This window comes from Balaenoptera borealis, assembly GCF_965194805.1.
Source record: "Balaenoptera borealis genome assembly, chromosome: 8".
Classification (NCBI taxonomy): domain Eukaryota; kingdom Metazoa; phylum Chordata; class Mammalia; order Artiodactyla; family Balaenopteridae; genus Balaenoptera; species Balaenoptera borealis.
The window spans coordinates 7,746,340-7,765,723 of NC_138865.1; the positions used below are offsets into that span (position 1 = coordinate 7,746,340).

Genomic DNA, 19,384 nt, shown 5'->3' on the forward strand with positions numbered 1-19,384 from the left:
GGCAGGACCACAGGTAAATTGCTTAACATCTGTCTGCGCTTTAGTTTCCTGTCTGTAAGTGGCAGAGGCTGGGTGCTTTCCTACACCAACATTTTGTGACATTAAATCTCCCCAAGTGGATGTCTCCAAACCGTGCCATTCTGTTCCTCAAAAGGTTCTATAACAAGGGGCTCACTGCTGGTCCCACACAGTGGAAGGGTGGGAACACCAGACCTCTAAGTCTGAACTCAGTCTTAGCCACAGATAATGAGCGTGTTCAGTGAGAAACACAAAATGTGAGGCCCATCTGCATGTCTATGATAAAAGGCTTGGACTGCAGATAAAACTTCAATCCATTCACTAGGCAAACGTTTACTGAGTAACAGCTACCACTGGGCACTTACAATATGCAGGCACAGTGCCAAGTACATTGCATGGATTGACTATCTCATTTATCTACACAATCACTCTATTCCCCCATTTTACAGATGAAGAAACTGAGGCACAGCACTATTAAGTAACTTGCTGAGCTTAATATGTGGCAGAGCCAAGATTTACAGGCAAGTAGTTTGATTCCAGAACCCAAATACTGCCACTATGAGCAAAGCATTGGTACTATGAGGGATAGAAAAGGGAAAAAGCAAGGGCTTTCTTCTCACATGTCCTCCTTTCAATTAAAACACATTTAAAAAAAAGACTTCAATTCCTGGAATCAATCCCTTCCTCTCCGCCCCCCCATCTTTTCCACAGGCTTTAACACATTGTATTTCACTTTAATCGCTCGACACGTCCGCCTGTCTCCATAACTCTCTCTTCCAAATTTCAGTCTTCTCGAGGGCAGAAATCTTATTCGATAGCTTTGTATTTCCCATAGTTTCTAACATGTAGTAGATGTTTCTAAAAGTTTGTTGAATTGAGTTCAGAAAATTGGACTTTCCAGCTTGTCCTTACACAGTGTAAATCTCTGTCCTTTATGACTGAAGGTGTAGTACCAGGGATGTGGCGGAAACACATGTGCCATGGTCCCTTCCACTGTGCAAACATAGAGAAGCTCATGTGCAGAAGATGCCACGTGATGCCTCACCAGCACCTCAGCCCGAGTGCCCCTGTTTGGGGGGGTGACTATGGGTCCAGGTACCTTCGGCCTCTTTTTGACACTGACACTGATATGGAGAGCTGGAGTTGCAAGGGGGCTTGGCGATTCTGGTCCAAGCCACTCATTTAATAGATGAGGTGATTAGGACCCAGAAAGGGCTACAGGCTTATCCAGAGTCACACAGCTATTTAATGGCAGAGCCAGTAGTAGGTGCCTTGAGACCTGGTCATACCCCGTTTTTCCATTTCAATATGCTGCCTTAGGAACTGATAGCTCCCCTCTATAAATCTGAATCCCAAGGCCAAGCTTTCCTCACCCTGGTGCAATCACCAGGGTGAGAGGATTAGCGATAAGGCACACTGAGCTCTGGGGTAGCCAGAGTACGTGGTGAGCGCTGCCACCTCCATCTTTGCAGGAAGGTGGAAACGGTGATCAGGGCTCAGCCCCGATGGGGGTGAGTGGGGGAAAGAGGCTGCAGTAAAGGGTCTCAGTGAGTCATAGACATTTAAAACTAGTCATTCCGTGCCCCTCCTAGACGGAGGACAAACCAAGCCAAAAGGGGCATTTGGCACATAATACATTTCAGGACAATAGCTTTCAACTATCCTCATAAATATTCCAGCCTTCAAAATAAAAAAAATAAGGCAGCAAAGTTGTGGATGGGGTGGGGGTGGGGGTGGGGGGCAGGCATAATGGACAGGGTTCTGGACTTGGTCCTTGTCATGACCCTCATTGTTTCATGGGGTGATCCTATGTCCCAGTTTATGCCCAATGTCCTGCGTAATTATTCGTAGTACACAATTCACTCATAATTTCACATACATTTAATGGTCACCCTTCATCACTTGGACTCTCTAAGCTTTGGTTTCCCCATCTACAAATTAAAGGGTTTTGAGTTAATATCTTGGAAAATGCTTTCATTTTATGAAGGTGGGGCTCCAAGAGGAGCCTCACGGCGTCTTTTGTCTGGGCAGCTGAGAGCAAAGTCACTTTGGATTTGTGACTGCCCTGTTATTGACATTGACCTTTGGGCCTCAGGTGTACCACTGGGGAACAGGGATTGATTTTTTAAAAATAATAAAATAAACCAGTACTTCTGGATAATAACATGAGCATTCATGAGTGCTCACCTCCCAAATAAGCAAATCAACTATTAATTTTATTCATTTTCAACATATGTTACAAATATTCTAACTGCTGTTCCCACCCTAGCAGACCGCCTCCATCTCTTCACCAGTTTGTATTTAACATGTAACTGAGTGGAGGAAACGAGGTTTTTGGATTGGGTTCTTAATTGGGGCAGTCAATTCACTGTCTTTTTTTTTTTTTTTTCTGCCTGTGACGGTTCCCAGCCCTATTCTCATGATAAAGAAATGTTGCTGGGGGACAAGGTCGTGGCAAGGACACCCTCTCCATGTGCTCCTTGTTGTGGCTACCCCAGCCGTCAGGCAGTCTCCCTTTCCTACCCGCTGACTCCGAGGTTCAAGTGTGTGTGTGTGTGTGTGTGTGTGTGTGTGTGTGTGTGTGTGTGCGCGCGCTTTATTTTGTCACTTCATTAAGCTTAAAAGGTCCTTGATGGCTGGAGTAGTCTTTAATCATTCTCCATACCTCCCACAGTGCCCTGCATACAGTAGGTGCTCAATACACACTCAAAAGAATGAATTAATGATTGAATGCCTCTGGAGGCCAAATATGGAGTTCTGTATAATAAAAGTGCCTATTTGTGAAATACAAAATTTCTTTCTTTCTTTTTTCTTTCTCTTTCTTTCTTTCTTTCTTTTTCTTTCTTTCTTTCTTTCTTTCTTTCTTTCTTTCTTTCTTTCTTTCCTTTCTTTCTTTCTTTCCTTTCTTTCTTTCTTCCTTCCTTCCTTTCTTTCTTCCTTCCTTCCTTTCTCCCTCTCTCTCTTTCTTTCTTTCTTCCTTCCTTCCTCTCTCTCTCTCTTTCTTTCTTTCTTTCTTTCACATTTCAGGAGACCTGGGGCCCAGCTGCATTGTAAATGTATGGCTTTGCAAACCACTTTATTTTCACTGTTTTGATCTCACATGTGTGGAGGCTCTCAAACTGCTATTTGCTTCACTTTATAACTTGCACCTTGGAGAGGCTGGATGATAAATGAGAGATGAATAATTCCTTATTGCTACTTATCCGCTGAATCTATAAACTAGTGTCAGCATTTACTCAGTTGGGTTTAAAGCTGTGCCTGGTATACTTATTAACCTGCTTAAAATAAGCCATAAAAATGGGCTTGGTATACAATTGTTTTACCTAATTTTTAAAAATGACATTGGTCATATCCCACTAACTCGTGGGGTGACCTTTGGCAAATCACTTAACCTCCCCGGGCCTCACCTGTAAAATGAAAGTTGTGTGTGTGTGTGTGTGTGTGTGTGTGTGTTAAATCAGCTTTAAGAGCCTTGCAGCTCTGTCATTCCTTGATTTCAAGATTTGCAGATGAGTGAATTAAGGGATCCTGATAATACCTATTAGAGCAATTACAAATCAGTTCATATAGACCATCTCAGGAATCCTCAGCATATTCCTGGAGGGTGGGGAAGGCAGCACTTACTAGGTAGAGTAGGGCATTTTGAGTTTTATTCTGTTACTTATTAGTTGTGTGCCCTTTGGCAAAGCAACATCTCTGAGTCTCAGTTTCCTCATCTATAAAACGGGCATAATACTCTAATAATATCCACACTGATTACCCCAAAGAACAATCAAATGTGAGGATCAAATGTGATATGTATGTGAAAGGACTCTGATAGATGCTATTCCTTGTCCGCAACTTACAGATGAGGCCATCGATCAAGGTACTGTTTGTTTAATCAGTTCGTAGTAGGGTCAAGGGAAGGATAGTTTGACCTCTCTTTCTATTTTGATTACACGTGGAAATTATGTTAAAATTATATAAAGGTTGAGCACTTAGGATACTTCCCTGGGGTCAGTGTGTGTTCAAGAAAACCCCGTGCCTGATGAGACATTTCTGAGAATGCTAAATGGCACAGTGATAAGAAAATCAGCCAAAAATCTACTGGCCCACAGACCTAGGAACTCCTAGGTAGTAGAAAATAAAGCATTCTGTGAAGGCTTTGGAAATATGCACCCTTCCCAGCTCTGGTTGCCCTAACTTCTCATACCCCTTACTTCAGGATGTATCCTGGCCAGATGCAGGGTACATATGGTTGGCTCAAGGCTTTGGGTTTGTTCCCTTCAGAGACAAGTACAGAGAAATCAGTTGTTGCTGGGGATTTTTGTTGTAGAGAATTCAGTCAGCAAAGATGTCTAGAATGTGCTCCTGTGAGATTATTCTTCAAAACATTACCTACCACCATGCCTGTGCGGTGCAGGGGGCTGGCAAATGTGGCGTGAAGATAAATATGGTGCCTGACTGGTCCCTGCTTGCCTCATAGATGGAGAAGGGCAGAGAGAAACTCACTCCAGTCTACAAAAAACTAAAATTTTGTGGTTCTACCAAAATTCTCTTCATATTCCTTTATTACCAACCAACCAACCAACCAACCATCCAAAGGCTGACCTCAGAGTTAAAAAAAAGTATAGATCTTAGAGAGAGAGGATAGGAGCTGTATTTTAAGTCGATATCCCCTACTGTACTCAGACTACAATTTTTTTTATTTGCTCAATGTTTATATGATAATTAACATCAATGAAATTGACCTTCATCTCAATGCTACTTTTATCTTCTGTTGCCCGAATGTGTTACCTTAAATTAAAAATCTCAGTACAAGATTTTTTGAAGGCTCCCTAAGTTTATGGTGGGATTTTATTTCTATTGCTTTGTGTTACCACCCTCCCCTCAACCCCATCGCACACTCCACATATGAAGTGGGAGGAAGGCAGCCTTCATCTTTATAAACTGCTGCTTATTCCTCTACAAATAAAAACTATTTCAGTTTTGAAAGTGGCACCTGACATTCACTAATACTTGTAATTTATGTGGTCCTCAGTCGCGTTCTCAGTGGTTAACTTTCTTGCTTTCACAAAGGTCTTCCCTTCTGAACACCCTCACCAGCTTTTTGGCCACCACTAAAGGTCTGCTTCCCCTGCCCAAGTTCCCCTCTTCTTCTCCTGGGGTCTGAATAATCAGCTTTTATTTGCAGCTGGACGAGAGCACCTGGCCTTACATTCCACCACATCCTTCTGCCAGCAAAGGGAGTTTTGAGAAGAGGAAAAATTTACAAGAACTTAGACTATTGTTTTCAATTTCAGCAACAGTCAAGGTTGCAAGTGAAATTCTGAGGCAATCTGGATGACTGTGAAAACATTTTCTAAATGGGGAGGGAGAACGCCATTGTGGAAAAAATCACTCCCACCAAATGTAAATGTCTCTAGAGTCCAGGACTGTTTTTGGAGTTTGAGTCCATTGAGTTTTGGGGACTTTAAAGCTAAATTCTCTAAAATGAATATTTGTCATAAGTACCATAGTCATGAAATCTTAAGAAGCAAGACATGTCTTGGATCTGATCAATCATCCCCACCCCTCTCAAAAAATTTTTTCCTAATTTCAAAGAAACAGGAGCTCATTGTAGTTCATTTGGAAAGTACAGGTGAGTATAACAAGGAAAACACAATCTGTCCTTAACCACATCACCCAGAAAGAACCATGGAGAACATTAGTGTTTTCTGTCTGTCTGTCTGTCTGTCTCTCTTCCTCCCCACCCCACCCAGCCAGTTTCACACAGTATTTCGTAATCTACTTTTCATTAAAAAAAATATTATGAGATATTCCCATGTCATTAAATATTTTAAGGAAAACAGTTTGATGGCTACATTATGGATTTTGCAGTTTATGTAAGTAAACTCTTATGTTCAGAGTTTATGTTATTCTCTATTTTTCCTTAAAATAAATAAATGTTTGAAGTGCCCTTGTCAAATCCACATATATTTTGGTAAGTAAAGCATCTTGTAAACCCTTGATTATTTCCTTGGGGTAAATTGCTATTACTGGAAAAAGTGGGTCAAAAAAATATGAACACTTGTAGTGTTTGGGATACATATTGCTAAATTGCCTTCCAGAAAGGTTGCATCCAAAATTCCCACTAGCAACACTCAATTTTGGGTGAGATAATTTTAAAACATATTTATGAATTTTGGGGTAAATTTACACCTCTTGTTAGACAAATTTAACTACTGCGGTGTTTCAAAGTTACAGGTTAAGAACAAAACAAACAAAGCCAAACAAACCCATGAGGGACACTGATGCCCGGCTAATGAATTACACTCTGGAGATTATTTTAGGGACTAGGAGAGGTCTTGTCTGCCCTCTAAGGTTTGTGAAGATTTCAAAATACAAGACACCAAAGCACAAAAATGTTAAGTAATTTGCCCAAGATAACATAGCCAGTAAGTAGTGGACATGGGATTCAAATCACATTATTCTAACACTACAGTCTAAACTCTCACATTCACCCAGGGACAATGTGCCCTTAGTATCTCATCAGAACTAAAGTTTCCAGAACGTTCTTTGTGATGAGGTCATTATCCAGAAGTTGCCTTTTGTAGCTTTTAAGTTTTTAAACAGCAAATGAGAATAATCTCAGATTATAGAGGGGGAATTTTATCTTTGAATAAGGTGACATCCTTCACTATTGAGAAGCACATTCACACATCTTATTTGGAGAATATGCCAGAAATAGAAGTGGAATAACTTGGTCACCACTGGCATAACTGGGTCCAGGTCACCCAGCTTGTAGGTGGTTGTGTTGAGACAAGAATCCAGGCTCTGGAGATTCTTTGGCTACTGCCTATACTCTGACTGGCAGCGCATAATCCCTATGGACAGGTGAGGCAGGCCAGCTTGACTAAGGCCAATGGCACCCTAACATTTCTTTGGGGGTTAGTATCCTGCACCTGGAGACTACATTCCCAGGGGAAGTCTGAAGGGAAGGTGGCCCCGCAGGGTTAGCGGGACACCTGGGGGGGTCACAGCGGCACGAGGGGCTTAGCAACCTGAGTTTAGGTGTGGGCAGGCGGAGACCGACTTCTTCTAGGGAAAGACTTTCCAATCCACGGAGCTTCGTTCAAGCTCACGCGGGCCTCGTTGCGGCCTTCTGGGGCGGGGATTCCTGCATTGAATTGAAGGCTGGACCAGATAACCTCTGAGGCCCTTCTAACTCCCAACGTCTCTGATTTGTATGTCTTGGGGGAAAGAAGTGAGCAGTCACGGGGCTGGAATAGTTGATTTAGGGTTCCGCCCACGTCGCCAGCGTAGTCCTCATCTTGGGCAAATAATTTAACATGTCAGTACAGGGCACAATGCCTGGCGGAGGAAAGCTTTGTAAATGTTTGCCGAATGAATGAACGAAAGAATGGGTGGATGGATTTAAGTCTCCCAAGTCCCAGGGAATACTGGTGAAAATTGGAATCTTACAGCGCCCCTTGATTGGCGTGGAGTTTGAACTAGACAATGTAAAGTATCTACTGAAATTCTTAAAAGAAAATGTGATATTCCAAACCCAAAGGGATCCTAATTCGTCCTTACACTGACAATAGGTAGAATTACAATTTACCAGCAACGTAAGCATACCACGTAGGGGCACCTTGTGAGTCCACACGAATTCAGTTTCATTAATTCCCCCGCCCCTCGCCCCTCGCCCCTCCCCCCTTCCCCCTCCTCCCCCCCCCCCCCCCCCCGCCGCCTCCAATGGGCCAGCTCAGCGCCTCCTAGGCCCGGGTGGGGCACGCCAGCCCCCGTCCCTCCCTCCTCCCCCGCCCCGGATAAATGCCGAGGTCTAATGGATTGTTCATGCTGCTGTCCAGATTAGATAGCGAGCCCCTCCGTTATCGCGGCTGGAGCAAACCCGAGCGGCCACCAAGCTGAGAGTTTTCGAAGGCAGCCCCGCGCCAAGCCTGGGGAAAGTACAGGGCCCGGGAGAGCTGACAAATTCTGGGGCCCTCAGGCGGTTTCCTCCCAGAGCCTCTTCGCAGGACTTGCCCTGAACCCTAAATCCTGCCCCTACTCCCATAGTATTTAAGGAAGCAGGTATCCGAGGTGGTCGGTAGCTACTATCTGCTGAATTCTAGGGAGTAGTTCTACAACTCGTAGATTCTGCTTGTCAACTTTCCAGAAGCTAGGAACACTTTGAACAACCCTCCTCCCCCCACACCATTAATACCAGAGAGATGCTTTTGCACAAACAGGGACTATTACATGTGACCAGTACGGTACTGCCTTTCCTAATTTTTGTTGTTCTTGAATCATCGCAGAGGAAGCATAGCTAACTTTCTGACCTCCGTTCTGAATTTCCCATGGTCAAGTTTTTATCTGTTAATGATCTTGTTTCTTTAGAGTTTCTTTTTTAAAGCTTCTTAAAGAAATAAACCTTGAGGGACTTCCCTGGCGGTCCAGTGCTTAAGACTCTGCCTTCCCATGCAAGAGGCATGGGTTCGATTCCTGGTCAGGGAACTAAGACTCCACATGCTGTGGGGTGTGGCCAAAAACTTAAAAAACAAACAAACAAACAAAAAAAAACACCTTGACACTTCTCCCCCCACCATGAGCTACTTTTTTTGGGTCTCCAGTTATTTTCTGAAAAAGAAAAGGATATACTGTCTATCAGCACTATTATAGGAAACAAAATTTTCACATAGGCTCTAACAACAAATTCCACAGAAAACAAATAATAGACGCTCAAAATTATGACTTATCTACAAGGAGAGACTAATTGTTCTATCATTATTACGCTAGAACTACTCTGATATAACAAAAAGCAAACAAAATCTTAGCTGATGAACAACTGAAAGTTATCTATTTATACCATATCAATTTCCTGCTAAATCTTTGGAGTTAGTGGAAAGCCATAATAAATGGTGTGGCAGGACAAATCATCTGGCTCAGTATTAAATGTTTCCACAACATTAAACAACAACAACACTGCATCATGATTTTGAGAGAATCAATCTTGTTAGACATCCACCTAGAAGCTGGAAAATAATTTTGTAGGGCGCTACTTCTTTAGAGGTGGAGACTTAAGAAATTCCTTAAGGGCAAGCAAAACCGCTACTGTGTAGTTTAACATTCAGAAATTAAAATACCTCGCCAACAGGAAGGCTTCTGATTCATCCCATAAGACATCATCAGGTAACTTCTGCGTGCAAACTGGACACCCGAATTAGTAAAAACGAATTTATTATAAGGGGGTAAGGGTCTTGGGTTGGGATGAGAAAATATCAAGCCAGACGCAGAGGAAAATTTAAAGGCAGAGCGTGTCTAAGTTAAGAAGACAATGCTAAACGAATAATGAAAATCCCTAAGAACGACGAGTGCGGTGGATGACGGAGAAACTACATCTCTCAGTATCTAAAAAAAGTCAGCAGCCATCCCAACCCCCGCCCAACGCTGACCCTCGCTAACGCTGCACCGGCGCCTGGACCCCGGCCCCCCGGTGCGGGCATCTGCGGGGGGCATTGCCGGCACTGTCCCCGGGTTTAGCGACGTGACGTATTGGAAGGATCTGCGGGGAGTTTTTCCAAGACCAGGAGGAGGCTTGCTGGGGAATTGTCGAGTTTGGGGCGCGGGCCGAGAAGTGAATAAAAGACTGCCCCAGAACCTCAGCGTGCCCAGGCCCGGGAACCCGTTGATCCCCCAGAAGCCCCAAGTCCAGAAGCTGCGCAAAATCTCTACCTCCAGCCCCCGCGCGGCGCCGTGCCTGAACGGCTCTTTGAGCCGAGGCCAGGGAGACTCCCTGAACCCGGTGTCCGTGGCCACTAAACCTGCGAGCCCCGGGGGCCTGCCATTCATGCCCCCCCCCCCCACTGCAAAACCGGTCCAAGAAATGACTGATCCAGTGCCTTTCGGTTTGGAGTCTGCGGAGGTTCGCTGCGACCCTCGACTCTGGGGATGGGGGGGTGTCTCCGCACGGGGATGTTGAGATGCAGAACAGCCTAACTGGGGGATGGAGTGTGTTTGTGTTTGTGTGTGTGTGTGTGTGTGTGTGTGTGTGTGTGTGTAAGAATAACCGTTTTGATGAAACTTCTACTGTGATCTGTGATTCTTGGCCAGTGTAGGGACTTCACAGGGGCGGTCGCGACCGGAAGGACACCGGGGGACGGGGTTTCGCTACAAGCCTCGCTGCCCCGACCATGGAGGCAGAGGCCTCGGGGCGAGCGGGTCCAGGAGCCGCTAGTGCCCTGCACACGGAGAGGGGCCCGCAGGCGGCGGGCAAAGCCAGCCCCCCTTCTCCTGCCCGCCCCCCAACCCGTCCCCCGCCATCAGTGCGTCCTGCGTCCAGCGTCCCGCCGCCTCTGAGCTCCGCAAATGGGTCCCCCGTGCAGAGGGCAACCCGGGCAGCGTTCTGATCAGCGCCAGGCCCAGGCCCGAGGTCACACCCGGGCCCGCAGCGCGTCCGGACCCCGCCGCCTGCGGTCTGGGCTTTCTCGCCCACCAACTCTGCTCTCGGGACATTCGCTTGCGCGGGGATCCCGGGGCCTGAGACCCGACCCTGGAGACCGCGGGCGCGACACCCGTCCGAGGTGGCCTGGCCTACATGGCGCCACAATAGTTGAAATGCGTTCAAACCAAACCAGCGTCGGCCCCGCCAGGAATAGGACTAAGAGGGAGCTCCGCGGCCTTGTGGGCCGAGCGCAGGAGAGTGGAAAGAGCTCGAGGGCGCTGGTGTATACTTGCAGAGGCCCGGCGGTTCTAGGGCGCGGTGTCAGCGGGGACCCTGCGAGCCTCCAGGGGAGTCCCCTCCACAACCACCACCTCGTCCCCTACCCGCACTCGGGCTTTGCCCTAGACGGCTCGGCCGGAGGGACCCGATCCGGGAGGGTAGCAGCCCCGAAGCGCTTTTCCAGGCTTCCATCCACCAGGTTTCCGCGGAGCTGCGTACTTCTCATCCGGACTCTCTCCTGGGAAGCTCTTCTCGGATGAGGACGAGTCATTTAGCAACCGGTTCGAGCCCCTTTGCGGGGGACCCTGGCGATGTGCCGTAACTTTGGGCACAATATCTTCTTGCAGTCTCTTTTCTTGCCATGCGAACAGTGGGAGAAACAAGAACTCTATGTAAAAGGAATTTGTAAACTTTTAAGCGCCATACAAAAGGGATGCAAATTGATGACTAGTGATTAATACTGTCATCCTTTTCCTAAGTTTTCTTATTTTGGGACAATTCTCTGGCTCTTTGAGGGTTCCCAGAAGTTTTTTTGAGTGTCCTCATTATTTGGGAGTCTCCATCTCACCCCTCCTCCGTTCCTTAATTTTTTCCCCCCAAACTTTTCGTTCCCTTCTTCACACTCTCGGCGGAGTTAGGTCTGTTTGCCCAGGACCCGGGACACTTTCAGGGTCGCCGTCAACGCCGCGGGGACCCCACCCAGTCCGCCCGCCCTACTCCCTCCCGCGGGCTGCGCGCCCAGCACGGCGGCCCAGGCTCGGCCCCGAGCGCCCCACGCCGGCGCCCGGACTGGGACCTCCTCGGTCCTCGGCTCCTTTTCATTCCGCCGACAGCCTCGAGATTGCTCTCTTCCCCTCCCGCCCCTGTCCTTTCCGACCCTCCGCCGGAGCCTGACGCCGCCTGGTTTATTGACCTTAGATCGGCTTCGGGACTTTATCAGACCCAGCGGGGGCGTCCCGCGGCGCAGGCCCCCCTCTCCCAGTGGCGCGGCGGGAGCCCCTTTTAAGCTTTTCTAGAAACCTCTCCTTCCTTTCCCATGCCCAACTCTAATCGGAGAACCTAGAGAAAAATCTCCCGAATTCGCGTGATCGTGGAGAGAGCCGAGGCAGAGCCCTCAGGGCCACGCACATTTTCCCGTGTCGCCCCTTTATCTAGATAGTTCAGGTGAAAGTGCCTCCCCCCCCAATTATTCGGATAATTGTCTCGAATCTCCACTTGGTGCTGTGTTTAGACAGTTGGAGATTGATCGCTTGAATTGCTTCAGTCTCTGTGCTGCCCCAGCTCTAAACCATCTCTGGACTTACACATGCCGAACTAGAATTTTCCGTCCCATAAATCACTTGGCAAATATAACAAGGCATTAGAAAGTCATTTGAAATGGATATTTTATTGGGTTTGAGAAATAGAACAGGGATAAAGAGCAACTTAACATTTCCTCAGTACCAAGCACACAAAACTAAGATTTCCCCCCTCCCTGCCAATCGAATTCACAAATGCAGTCACTTTCAGAGACAAATTCTTTAGAGGAAACAGGAAATGTCTATTTTGCTAAACGTGAACTCTAATGAATTCTGTAAAAAAAAAAAAAAAAGGTTCATAAAGTGGGACTTTTAAATATCCTTTTACGCTAGGCTGATTTAATCAAATAAGAATAACAGAAAGAAACAAACAAAATCCAGCACATTACTACTATTAATAAAAAAGCCAAATCAATTTTGTGATGGGATTCTAGTAGCCTTTCACAGTAAGGTTTTCCCTCAATTCAGAGGGGCGCTTCCCTGATCCTGCCCTGTTGAAAACCTCTCAAATTCCCTTAATTTTGGAGAACACACAGAAGAATGAGAATATCAGCCCTGGGGGGAAATGGGGAGGGTTAAGGGAACCAGAGTTGGGCAGGGGAAAGATAAGTAAGGCAGATCAGGGTGAGTTTTGAGACAGCTTTTGAATCACCCCGCTGGAAGCCGGCTTGAGGGAAACATAGCAGAAGGAACAAGTTTCCATTCTCTGCTTTGCAGAGTTAATATTTGTAGTAACTATTCAGACACCAAGAAACTTTGCGCTAAATCCTTCCCAATTCCAGATGAGCGCTTGTTTAGTCCTCCTGAGGCTACAGAGTTAAAATACCCCATTGTGTGTTTTCAACCTTTGGGCAAGTGGACGAAGCTCAGATAACCTGCGTGGTTTCAAACTCTCCCAGAGCCTTCGTTTTTAAGCAATGGTTGGCCATTCTCTACCCGTGTGCTTTCAAAGCTGCCCCTCTGTCTTTACCACTGTATCTCCTTTTCTTTCCGACTCAGCCCTTTTCTCAGCTACAAATAAGATGCAAAGCTCATTTGCCCAAACAATGGGTTTATAGGTAGCAGAGGTAATTTCGATTTGTTTGCAAAAAGCATATGCAACCAAGCTCTTGAAAGCGCAAAGTGGGCTCGGGGAAGAGAAATGCAATCATTGAGGTACACCTGTTAAGGCCCACCTTCACCCCCTCCTTCCCGTCACATGTCTGGCTCCAGAATTAAGGAAAAATTAAACCGACACCAAGCCTGACTGACCCTTGACCTGTGAATAGATGAAGAAAATTATCAGATCCTGAAGGCCACGAGGCCTATTTACTAACTCACCAGTGAAACCAACAAAAAACGCCAGCGAGATTTTCTGCCCTGAAAGCATCCCAGGCAGGTCTGACCTGGGTCAGGAAGGGTTCTCCTAAACTTTCCAACCGGTTCTCAAGACACAGCATCCACAGCAGGGACCCCAGGGGAAAGCCATGTGATCTGGGAGGGTTGGAGGAAGCAAAGGCAAGAGGACCCAGGGGCACCTGGTCAGATCGTTTGATTTTTCGTGTGGCGTGTATTTATTTGTTGTTTCTTGAGAGACTGCCCATTCCCATCAATTTCTGATTGTTCAAGTGGGAAGCCGAACCAGAAAATGGCGAAACTAAAATGACACCCAATTGTAAGAAAGAGAAACCAAGAAAATAAACCAGAGAGCGAGAGTGGGAAAGCAAGCCTTGGCTCTGTGGCTTGGCCTGCAAAGAATCTCATCTTTCCTGTCCCCAAGGCCTGAGAGCCTCTGCACACCCTCAGTCCACACTGGCTGGTCCTCTCCCTGCCCTCCTTCCCCCACCGACCTTCTATCCTCCAGCCCCCCTGCTCCTGGTCCTCCCGGCTCCCTCGGTGCATCTCCCTCTCTGCCCTGATGAAGGGGTCACCACGGGGGCCAGGAGGGGACTCACCCACGGTGGGAGCGGTGTCCCTGCGGCTCCTCACAGCGTCCCTCAGTCCGGGGACTCCAGGCTGTTCTCAGCGTGTGGGAGGGAGGCGTTGTGAGCTGTCTCCCAGCTCCCTCGGAGCTCCCAGCTTTCCCCTCGGAATTAGATAACAGGAAAAATAGATAAGGGAAGTGGTTCATTAATTCAGCAAGCCTTTTTTTCTTTTTTGGTATGTGTACAAGTAGAAGGAAACCCTGCTAGGGATTGAAGCCCTGGTTGGACATTAAAAAAAAAAGTCAATGTTCACAAGGTTCCAGAGATGCTTCTGAAAGGTCACTCGGAAGGACCAGAGATCAACAGGAAAGAAACTGAAGGAATCACTGTTCTTGGGGAGAAATGCTGATTCAGAGTGTGGCTTCTCCAGCCCAGGTCCCTCTCAGGCTCTAGTCCTTCCCTTCTGAGCAGGGAGGGCTGCTTTGTGGTCTTTGCTTGGGTCATGCAGTCATCCTCTGAGGGCAGGAATAATAATAACAGCAGTACTATTCTTCCTAGCATGGCAATAAAAAATAACAGATTTTCAAAGCCCTTGCTCCGGTAGCATTTCCTGGGCTCCTCAGGACAGGAGCAGTTGGGCAGGTTACATAATAAGAGATAATTGAGACAACTGAGCTCAGAGAGGTTAGGAACATGGCTGTGGTCCAGTCACACAGCAAGGAAGGGGATGGAGCCCACACTGGATTCAGATCAATTGATTCCTAATCCAGTAATAAAGAAATCAATGGATTCTAAGCATTGGAAGAGAACACAGAATTTCAACCTCCTGCCCAAAGCAGGAATTCCCTGCGATGTGATTATCTGCACTCTATTTGAATACTCCTGGTGACGGGGAGTTCATCCCTTTACACTGCAGGGATGTACAGCGCTACTGGCTACCACATTTCCCTGCCCACAAATGACCCAGGATTGCGGGGCTGTGCTAGGCACACAGAAAGAAACAGGAAGCAGCAGCTGTGGCGTGATTTGAGGGACCAGGCAAAGCAGATCTCTCTTGACAGGCCTGCTGTGTAATTCTCTTGGGTCGCGTCTGGCATAATTTAGGGTAAGTCTCACCTGAGGAGTCAGTATCTCCCAAAGGCAGTTCTTAATAATAGTAAGAATAAACACAATGGCTTTATATTTTTACATATTTCCCTCTTCCCAGTCTCCAGGATTCTTACAACAATCTCTGCAAGGAAAGGAGAGAACATAAAAGTTATTACTGATTTCCAAATGTAGACTAGGAACCTGAAACAGAAAAGGTAAATGAATTGCCAGAAGTCAAAGAACAAATGTTTGGTGGAAAAGGAACTAGAGAGATGAAGGCCTGGGAAAAAAGGGAAAGCATAGGGGAAAATAAATATTTTTCCCTTCCAAGAATTTTTAGTTATGAATATTTTTGGAAGTGATAAATAAGGTGTCTATTACTGTTATCTGTCTTTACACTCTTCTCCTGCCAAATAACTTGTAGAAACTATGCCACAGGAAGATTTTAGTGTACAACTCCCTGTGGTGTCAGATCATTAAAATTCCTAAAGTGCGGGCTGAGAAGGACAAGACGAGCTGCAGAAGCAGAGCCATGCCTGCTTTCTTCAGGGGGGTCTCTTATATTTTCCAGAGGACTGTTCCCATGTAGCCTCCCTTCATGTAGTTTAAAAAATTATTATGGTAATTCAAAAAGACACATGCACCCCAATGTTCTTTGCAGCACTATTTACAACAGCCAGGACATGGAAGCAACCTAAGTGTCCATCGACAGATGAATGGATAAAGAAGATGTGGCACATATATACAATGGAATATTACTCAGCCATAAAAAGGAACGAAATTGAGTTATTTGTAGTGAGGTGGATGGACATAGAGTCTGTCACACAGAGTGAAGTAAGTCAGAAAGAGAAAAACAAATACCGTATGCTAATGCATATATATGGAATCCAAAAAAAAAAAAGTGGTTCTGGTGAACCTAGGGGCAGGACAGGAATAAAGACGCAGATGTAGAGAATGGACTTGAGGACAGGGGGAGGGGGAAGGGTAAGCTGGGACGAAGTGAGAGAGTGGCATGGACATATATACACTGCCAAATGTAAAATCGATAGCTAGTGGGAAGCAGCTGCATAGCACAGGGAGATCAGCTCTGTGCTTTGCAACTACCTAGAGGGGTGGGATAGGGAGAGTGGGAGGGAGACGCAAGAGGGAGGGGATATGGGGATATATGTATACGTATAGATGATTCACTTTGTTATACAGCAGAAACTAACACAACATTGTAAAGCAATTATACTCCAATAAAGATGTTAAAAAAATATTATGGTAATAAATATATATATATATATATATATATATATATATATATATATAACATAAAATTTACCATCTTAACCATTTTTAAGTTCAGTTCAGTGACACTAAGTGTATTCAGGTTGCTGTACAACCGTCACCACCATCCACCTCCAGAACTTTTTCATCTTCCCAACCTAAACTCTGTCCCCATTAGATAACAACTCCCCATCCCCTCCTCCCCGCAGCCCCTGGCACCCGTCATTCTACTTCCTGTCTCTATGAATTTGACTACTCTGGGTACCGCATGTAAGTGGAATCAGACAGTATTTGTCCTTTTGTGACTGGCTTATTTCACTCAGCACAATGTCTTCATGGTTTATCCATGTTGTAGCCTGTGTCAGAATTTCCTTCCTTTTGAAGGCTGAATAATATTCCATTGTATGTATCTAACACTTCTGTTTACCCCTTATCCGTGGATGGTCATTCTGGCTATTGCAAAGAATGCTGCTATGAATAGGGGTGTGCAAGCATCTGTTCTAGGTGTGCTTTCAGTTCCTTTGGGGTATATCCCCAGAAGTGGAATTGCTGGATCATATGGACCAGTGTAGGTTAAATTTTTTGAGAAGCCACCATACTGTTTTTTTCTACCCCTTGTGGAGTTCTGATCTAAAATGGGGAGAGGAGGTCTCCCTCCCCCTAAGAAGTGAAGAGCTGGGATAGCAACACCCACTTACCTCAGGTGGGGCTCTATCCGGGCAGGTCTCCCTGCCTGCTCAGAAGTTCCCAACTTCAGCTCTGCCGTCTTTTGCCTCTGTCTTCTACATGTGACCACAAGTCGGGGGCCTCACAGCATCCCTGCCCAGCCAGCGATGTCAAGGAAAGAAACGCAAGTCGTAGACGGCACATTTTCATGTTCAGAAATTTAAAAAGTAAAAATAATCATGGGAGCATTAATGAAACCTCACGTATTTTTGTTTCTTCTTACATTACTGAACTTTTTTTGTGAGGTGGAGGGAAGCCCATTTTTGTCCCCTGTGGTTTCGAACTTTCCAGAGGTTTTGTATATTTTGGGGAACCTGAAACTCTATCGTCCTGAGGCCTAGCTTGGGGCTCTAGTTATCCAGCCCAGGCCACCACCAGCCTTTCCTGGGAGGGATGGGAGCCCTCGGGCCCTCACTGCGCGGGGGGTGGGGTGGTGAGACGTGCCCAGGAACCCAGGTTAGGGAAGGGGTAAGGAAGCCCCCTGCCAGCTGCTCTTTACTGTGCTGGTCTGGCTTACTGTCATATACACTCCCCTGCTTGTCCTGTTCTGTCAGAGGGTAAACCCCAGGGACGATGAAGATGCTGTAACTACTGACGAAACCAGCCAGAACTCTCTAAAAACCACTCAAAACCCACCCCAGGGAGAGGTCCAGAGAGAGACTTTCTGAGGATCACCTGTTTTAGGTCCACTGTCCCTGGTCTTCCAACACATACACACACACACACACACACACTTTTTATTAGTTTTTATTGTTGAACTGTTACATAGTCACTGCTAAAATTAAAAGTACTGTACAAGGTAGAAAGGGACAGTCTTTGTCACCACCAGCCCCTCCCCCTTCACCAGATCACTCTAAAATTCTGACTTTTCTTCTGAAGACTGTCCTTTTTCTGGGCTGTTTGATATTGAACATGTAATTAAAAGACAGTCTCCAGAAATCACATTTCTTACTCTTGTGTGAGCAAACTAATGAACATCTTTAGGCCTCAATTTTCAAATCTGTTAAATGGGTATAATAATAATTTTTCTCTCACAGGGTTCCTGTGAAAGTTAAATGAGATGGGAATCACTTAGTGATGCCTGGCACATAAATGAATAAACAAACAAACAAACAAATAAATATTATTAATGTTATTAGCTGTGGGCAGAAGAGGAGGCTTGCATTCAGCCCAGTGATCCTGTTCTGGCTACCTATGCTGACCTGCGTCCAGGCAGGAGATCTGTGGACAGCCGTCTGACAAGTTCCGGCTGTCTGTCCGGGAACCCTCCTGCAGGCCCAGGAGCTCATGGCTATGTTGTGCTTGGTGGTGGCTCCCCCCATTGTGGTGACATTACTGCTGGTAAGAATGTCCCCTGGGGACCAGGAGGTCGCAAGGTGACTAAATGCTGGTCAGGGTGGGCACTCCATTTGGGCCTGGGTCTCCAGAAGACCTCATTGCCTGAAGAATTACCTGAAGTCCCTGCGACGTGGGCAGAGGTAGTGACAGTTTGAAGACAAGTGGCCTCAGGGCCAGGCTCTGACTTGACTCTGCATGTCCGCTCTGTTCTGACCTTTGCTCTCTGCTCCAGCCTGTCAGGCTTTGGTTTTTTTAAAAAATTGAGATATGTTTCACATATCATAAAATTCCTTATTTTAAAATGTAGAGTTTGGTGGTTTTTACTGTATTCACAGGGCTGCGCCACCATCACCACTATCTAAATCCAGAGCGTTCCCTTCACCCGGGCTGTAATTCGGTTGGATCTAATCAATGTTTACTGAGAGTTTCTTAGAGAAAATCCCAGGCTCTCTAGTTGGAGTGGCCCTCGGGGTTTTGTTGGTCTAACCCCATTCTGGCTTCATCTTCTGGGTTGGCCTCCTATTTCTGACCACACCCGCTCCCTCCTCTCCCCCATGTTGACTTGTTGAACCAGGACCATGGCTGTGAACCGTGGCAGTACTCTGGGTTCTCACCGTGCACCACGCACCACCCTGAGCTCTTCATGTGCACGTTCTCTTATCCTTTTATTTTACCTCGTTTCACAGAAGGCCCTTGAACCCTGACATGTTTCTCACTGTGCCCGCCGACTCTGAACCCCTCACTGTGCTCTCCTCAGATTGGCGATGTCCTCCTCACGCTCTCTGCTAAATCACACCAACAACAAATTGGGTTGCAGGTGACAGTGACCAAGCGATCACATGTGTTTTCTCATTGGACCCTCCCATTAATCTTGTGTGCTCAAGAGGCAAAACGCTTTCCCTCCTTTGAAACTGCTCCTGGACGTCTCCTCACTTGAGAGCCATCTGAGTCCAGCCCCTCCAGGCACTTCAGAGACCAGTTCAGCATTTCCTTATTCACACTTCACTGGCATCCTCTCAGATCAATGTCTCCATAAAACTGAGGTTCTATGTGTGCAT

The 19,384-nt window shown here is 46.4% G+C and overlaps 1 protein-coding gene across 1 annotated transcript in view; it reads right to left on the reverse strand.

Moving 5' to 3' along the window:
* GATA4 (GATA binding protein 4) overlaps window positions 1–16,110 on the reverse strand; it is an 85,180-nt gene extending 69,070 nt beyond the window's left edge. The window contains exon 1 of the mRNA XM_082403584.1: window positions 13,935–16,110. The gene's annotated coding sequence lies outside the window, so the exon portion shown is untranslated. The remainder of the gene's footprint in view (window positions 1–13,934) is intronic.
* Window positions 16,111–19,384: the final 3,274 nt, after the last annotated feature.